The 6,718-nt window shown below is 43.0% G+C and overlaps 1 pseudogene; it reads left to right on the top strand.

The window, feature by feature from the left end:
* Positions 1–610: 610 nt before the first annotated feature.
* LOC140515417 (structural maintenance of chromosomes protein 6 pseudogene) lies at positions 611–4,463 on the top strand (annotated as a pseudogene).
* Positions 4,464–6,718: the final 2,255 nt, after the last annotated feature.

The following is a 6,718-nucleotide window of genomic DNA, read 5'->3' as shown; positions in this document are numbered from 1 at the left end:
GGGCCGCGGAGAAGCCAGGAGGAGAAGCTGCCACTCAGGAGCACTGGCTGCCCTAGCCCCGCCCCTAGACTCCCGCTCCCTGCACAGGCGTACAAGGAGGGCTACTCTAGGGCTGCTCCTCCCTCCCCAGTGAAGGGGCGGTGTCGACAGGTTGTGGGTCAAGCTTCATTCCTATCCTTGTCTCGCTGGTGGACGCCCAGACTCCACAAATCTCTTCCCGGGGAGATGCTACTGCATATTGGAATCTGGGCCTTGCTGCTGCAGGGCATCTTGGGCTGATTGGTGAGGGAACCCTGTCTCACTGGCCCGCGTGGTAGTGAGGGGGAGGGTGTCTGCGGGGTGTAGGGTGGTGGGGATCAGAGACCCTGGAAAGGAGGCTGAATATCCATCCCCATTGCCACTGTCCCTGCTGGCCTGCTTGGGGCCCAGAGCTGCGCAGCTGCGCCTGTCGGGGGACGGGGGTGGGGGGGCTTCCACCTTGGCCCTGACTGCCGGACTACAGCAGGAAGGTGGGCCTGTCCAGGGCCTCTAAGGGCCTAAAAGGAGCTCTCCAGGGCTGCAGAGAGGCACCCTCGGATTGAGCCTCCTTGGAGAGGAGGAGGGGGAAGGGGAGAAGCGCTAGAAGGTCCTCCCATCCACGCAGGTTTCTTCTGTCACTGACCCAATGGCTGAGAGGAAAGAGGACCACACTCCCCCAGCTACACAGGGACAACCAAGTGCAAGGCCAGGGCCACAGGGCGATGCGAATGAAGACAAGGAGAGGGTCCTCTTCCAGAGTGTTTCTCAGGGAGCTGGTGCTGCTGCTTCTCATTCGACCTCAGTGCAAGTCGGTATTATTGAGAGTATCCAGCTGGAGAACTTTATGTGCTATGCCAAACTGGGGCCAGTGAAATTTGGGTCCAGGGTCAACTTTGTGGTGGGACAGAAGGGCAAGAGTGCATTGCTGAAAGCTCTAGTGGTTGGTCTGGGTGGACAAGCGTTAGGATCATCTTTGAGACAGTTTGTGAAACATGGAGAGCTTTCAGCCAACATCTCCATCACATTACACAACAGAGGAGAAGATGCTTTCAAATCTGACCAGTATGGGGACTCCATCATGGTGCAGCAATACATCAGTGTAAATGGTTCTGTAAGGTATAAACTAAAAGACCACGCAGGCAGCCTGGTTTGTTCTGAGAAAGAAGAGCTAAGGGCCATTCTCGATCATTTTAATATACAGGTAGATAATCCAGTGTTTATTTTACAGCAGGAGATGTGCAGGCATTTATTGCATACCAGAAATAATGGTGACAGATACAAATTCTTTTTGAAAGTGACCCAACTTGAACAGATGAATGACGACTACTTACACATTTTGGAGAGAAAGGCCTGGACTCAGAATCAGATAGAACAAGGAGAAACCCAGCTCTGGGAACTCAACTGTCGGGTCAGAGAGATAGAAGAGCGTTTCCAGAGTATGGTTGCCTCAAGGAAGATAATAGAGGAATTGAAACTAGAGATACCCTGGGCAGTAGTGAATGAATCTGAAAGACAAACTGAAGATATGGTAGCTAATGTAAATATTGGAGATCAGCATACTATCAGAATAAAACAGGATTTGGAGGCCTGTCAGTACAAATTTAATGAGGCAGCCAAGAAGCTTAAAGACATTCAGGAGAACTTGCACCAATTGAACAAGGAAGCCTCTGCATTAGAGACCAAATGTGTTGAGGCAAGAGAAGAAGTAAATAGAAAAGAAAAGGCATGTAAAGAAGCTGAAGTTTTATATGATGCTTCCCAAAATGAACTGAAAGTGTTAGGAGGCAAGGCCAAACAACACTGCACCCAAATTGAAGATCTAAAACAGAATATAGAACAAGAAAAGTCAGAAAAGCAAGAAAAAATTCTCACGTTGAGGGTACAGATAAAGAACTTTCATGATGAAGAAGATTCACTTGTTCAAGCGATGGGACATCTTCAGCAAGCTATCCAAATAGACAATGAAGAACATTCTCGACTGAGGGAAGAAGTATCCGATATACAACAAATACTGAACGATGAGCAGCAACAGCTAAACCGATTAAAAGACTGTAAAACTGATCCACTGAAACGATTTGAACCACAAATGACAGCCCTTCTTGAAGCAGTAGACACCGCTGGTAGGCAAGGGTGCTTTACTTGCAAACCTATAGGCCCACTAGGAGCTTACATTCGTCTTCGAGATCCGGAATTTGCTTTGGCTGTTGAGTCCTGCTTAAAGGGCCTTCTTCTTGCCTTTTGTTGTAACAACCACAAAGATGAGGAAGTACTTCAGGGCCTAATGGAAAAGTTTTATCCACCAGGCTCTCCACGACCACAGATAATTGTGGCACCATTTCAGCGTGAGGTACACGATGTAACACATAAAGCAGCCTTTCACCCAGAGTTTCCAACAGTTCTCACAGCTTTAGAAATAAGTGAGGCAGTGGTGGCCAACGCTTTGATTGACATGAGGGGCATAGAATCAGTGCTGCTTATCAAAAATAACTCTTTGGCTCGTAGAGTAATGCAGGCTCAGAGGCCCCCCAAGAACTGTAGTGAAGCTTTCACTGCTGATGGTGACCAAGTGTTGGAGAGACGCTATTACTCATGTGAAAAATTGAGACCTACTTACTTGATTGATGTGGAAATAGAAATAAGTCATTTGGAGAAAGAAATTGAAAATAAAATGGCACAGTTGTCTATGTATCAGCAACATGCATGAACACTTGAAAATGACATCAGAAAGAATCAAGAAATTTTGAAGAATCATGATCTACGTTTAAAAAAAATCCAGATGGGAGCGACCAAAATCAATACAGAAATTAGAGATCTGGAGAAGGAAGAATACCAACCAGGAGATATCTGCATTCTGGAAAAAGAAGCACAAGAAATTAAAAAGCAGATGAAAGAGGTGCAGGAAAAGGTGAAAATGAGAAAGGAAGAGATGAAGAACTTAAGAAAACAGAAAATGGATGCTGAACAGAGACATGAAAATATTAAGAGAGAAATGTGCCAAGTTTCAGAATCAACAGAATCTCTGAATCGAGAACTAAACAAGGTCAATGTAGAAATGGATACTGAAAAACGATACATGCTGCATTATCAAGATTGGCTGAAACGACACCTGGATTCTCTCGAATTGACAAAGGAAGAGCTGTCAATGAAAGAGAGGAATCTGCAGATAGAGCTTGCTCAAGCCAAATACCTCTGCCCAGAGCGAAAAGATTTTACGGAAACCCTCTCTTTTCTTCAAAAAAATACTTGGTGTGTTCAAGCAGAAGATAGCATTAGAAAACAGAATTTTTGGAAGCAGAGAAGAAATAATACAGCAGTACCAAGAAGTAAAAGAAAGACATCAGTGTTTAGATGCTAAAGTGAAGAATGTGAAAGAGTGTGCTAAATCATTGGATCAAGCATCTAAACAAAAATATGAAATATGCCAGCAGTTTAAAAGAAGTTTTGCTTTACGATGCAAGTTGTCCTTTGATAACTTACTATCGCAGTGGGCCTACTCTGGGAAAATGAGCTTTGATCACAAAAATGAAACCCTCTCTATAAGAGTCCAGCCTAAAGAAGGAAATAAAGCTGCTTCTGGTGACATGCAATTCCTGGCAGGGAATGCAAACTCTTTGTCAAACTTTGTTTTCATTCTTACTTTATGGTCCATCACAGAATCTCCTTTCAGATGCCTGGATGCATTTGACATCTACATGGACCTCGTCAGTCGAAGAATTGCCGTGGACATGATCCTCAAGATTGCACATTCCCAGCAATGCCAACAGTTCATCCTGCTCACTCCACAAGACATGAGCGTTCTGCCCATAAATCCTCTGACTAGAATACTCGTATTGCCAGATACTGAAAGAGGCCAGAGAACCAGCCTTTCCAACCAATTAGGCAAGAGGAGGAAGACTGAAGCTCATTTACAATTTTTAAAAGTAAGGTATTTTTTGATATTTCTTGTTTTCTGTTTGAGTCACTATGGTATTCAATGTATACTTCCTTGCCACTTCTCAGAGAACCATCCCATGGGACAAACAGTATTTTTTCTAGAGGAAAAAAAGACAAAAGGTCACACAGTTGATTGATATCGATATCCCAAGACGTGGGTAATACTTATTACCTAAAGCTTCCACCTCCATGAAGGGCTGTCTCTTCATTTCAATCCTGCTTGCCTTTTATAGTTTTGATTTTTGTGTGCGTTCCTTCTATTTACGTTGTTGTAGTTGCTGTGTATATTGCTTTTACTTACATTTCTCTGCCTATCATTTCTTACAGCACAGTAATATGCTATTACATTCAGGCATTCCCCGATTGATGGACATCTATTTTGTTTCCAGTTGTCAGTGATAATAAAAAAGTGTTCCTGTAAGTATTTTGGACTACAGAGTGACATTTTTTCTTCTCTATGGCTTGCTTGAGAAATAAGCTCAGTATTCGTCTCTAGTTCCAAAGGTATGGACGTTTTAGTAACTTTATTTCCATAATTCCAAATTCCTTTGGAAGACAGTTGTACCGTTTCACAATTCTAAAAATGCATTACTGTGCTTGTCTATCACAGCCTCTATAACGTTGACTTTTGACATGTTTTGTCACTTTTGCCATTTTACAGAGTGCAAGGTGAAAGTTTATCATTGTCTCAATTACATTTCTACTTTATTACTAATTTGGAGCATTTTTCAAGCAGTTGTGGATTCTTTGCAGTTCTTTGGACAACTGTTCATATCCTTTAACCTTTCGTCTGTTCAGAGAGGGATACATGAGATTTTTGAATTCTTAATTCTGGTCAGAAAAATTTAGTATAAATTATTTTCCCCATTTGACCAATTCCCTTCTTGTTTTAGAAGCATTAATTTTGCCTGCGCAGAAGCTTTTCAGTTTCAAGTTCCTTCTTCAGCTGCAAACACAGTACTATGTTCCTTCAGTTACTTTTCTGCATTTGTCTGGAATTCTCCGTGTTCATGTTCTCCCACTCTTCCAGGTGCCAGATGACACAAAGGTTCCAGTTCCCTCTCACCCCCTCACAGGGTTAGTGGCCATTTGAAGTACAACATTCCTGGGCCTTATCTAGTGTAAGACCCTAATCTCCCTTCACTCCTAAGAATATTCACCTGTTGAACCCCATCTCACTTCCAAAGTAAGGGCTCCTTCCTTTCCCCTTCTTTGTCGTTTTCATTCTTTTTATCCTCCTCCTCACCCCTTCTCTTCTCTTTCCCCATGATCCCCTGTCCCCTTTTATGTACCTTCCCATATTGTAATCTAGTGACCCAAAAGAAGCATTCACCTGTAGGCCAGGTGTTGCCAGGTTCTGTCCATAATTCCCCATCAGGATCTTTATTGTTACCTCCACCAAATTTCCACTTTACTGCTGTCTCCTTCCACACATTTAGAAAAAGTCTTGCTGATCTCTCTGTTTTCACTGAGTTGCTGTGACTATCTTTGCCTGAAGCGTGTATTCACTCCTGCCTTTCTGTTGTTTTGGGTGTTGGAGAGGTCAATAATCTTTTCAGTTCTGATTTTCTTTCTCAAAATGTTTCATATTCCTTTTTCTTGTCCTTTTTTGCCTTTGCCTTTTGCTGTCTTGATTTCTCTGGTTAAGTTCAGATTTATAGGGTAAGGTAACTGTCCTCCATAGAAATGAATCTTCAGTTTCATTACTCTTCAAAGCACAGTACATTATTCCATTTGTTTCTCGGTTTTCTATTGGGCACAGAATAGTCTTCTGATTTTTCAATGTTCTTTCCCGTGTATTTGAAGGTCCTTCTTCTGATGACTTGCAGAACTTCGTATTTCTGAATTAAATGAAATGTAATCATTACATGATTATCTTCTGGGAGCATTCTGTGAATTCTTTCAACGGGAATTTTTGTGTTCTGTGTTCAGAAGTTCTGGACATTTCTATTATTTCCTTCATTGTGATGTTAAGATTTTCTGTCCTGTTGTATTCTTCTGGGAGACCTATGATCCTCGTGTTGTCACTGCACATCCTGCCTTGAAATTCTTATATTGCTTGCATAATGAACATATTTTTGTTTAATGTTGTTTTTGGCTCCTCTCTTTCTAGCTTGCCCACTTCTGTGTATTTACATTCTTAATTTTTTATTATCTCTTCTGTTTCTTTGGTAAGGCTTGTTATTCATTGCACCTTCACCTTTTTGTATTCCACTCATTGAGATGGCTCTGGAGGACAAGCGAGTCTGGTCACCTAGCACAGCCCTCACTCACTCAACACAAAGTCAGGTGTAAGTCATGTCATCATTACTCTGATGGCATGGTCTTCTTCAGCAACGAAGGACGAACTCAGTCCTGTGAGTAGACGCAGCTGCCTGAATGGGCACCCAGCTCCCTGGCTAACTCAGCTACTTCTCTCCTGTTTTTATCCCCCTCCCTTTCCTTCCCCTCCACAAAGGAAGGTAAATTTGAATTGGTAAGAGATGCCGAGTTGACTTGGCCTTTGCTGACTAGTTTCTTTCCCTCACCGCCCCTCCACTCCCCCCTCTACATTCCCTCCCTTCCCTTTTCTTCCATTCCCTTCCCTACGCTTCCCTTCCATTCCTTTTTCCTTCCCTTTCCTTCTCGTCCCTTCCTTTCACGTCCCTTCCCTATCCTTCCCTTCCTTTCCTTTCCTTCCCTGTCCTGTCTTTTCCTTTTCCAAAATCTTAAACCTTTTCCATTCTGAAGCTGGGACGCCAACGTGCCCCTGCCTAAGGGCTCGTCT

This window comes from Notamacropus eugenii, chromosome X (assembly GCF_028372415.1).
Source record: "Notamacropus eugenii isolate mMacEug1 chromosome X, mMacEug1.pri_v2, whole genome shotgun sequence".
Classification (NCBI taxonomy): domain Eukaryota; kingdom Metazoa; phylum Chordata; class Mammalia; order Diprotodontia; family Macropodidae; genus Notamacropus; species Notamacropus eugenii.
This window is presented reverse-complemented; position numbering and strand designations above follow the sequence as displayed.